Below are 245 nucleotides of genomic sequence, written 5' to 3'. Positions count from 1 at the left end.
CAGAATTGATGGTTTGTTACTTACCTGTAATTGAGCTTTGGACTTCAGCTATTACATTACATTATAGGTATGGAAAATTCAAAACAAGATTCTACCTACAATATTATCTAGCGTCAGAGTTGGAACAGGCCTAAATGAGTCCTACAGGATCTCCAACTACAGCATCACCAGCAAGTAGATTTAACTGGAGAGTCAGCATTGAAAAGGGGGTTGGACCTGATGATTTTGAAATGTATGATTTTAGT

This window comes from Sceloporus undulatus, chromosome 1, assembly GCF_019175285.1.
Source record: "Sceloporus undulatus isolate JIND9_A2432 ecotype Alabama chromosome 1, SceUnd_v1.1, whole genome shotgun sequence".
Lineage (NCBI taxonomy): Eukaryota > Metazoa > Chordata > Lepidosauria > Squamata > Phrynosomatidae > Sceloporus > Sceloporus undulatus.
The sequence above is the reverse complement of the archived record's forward strand: the minus strand, read 5'-3'. Positions refer to the sequence as shown.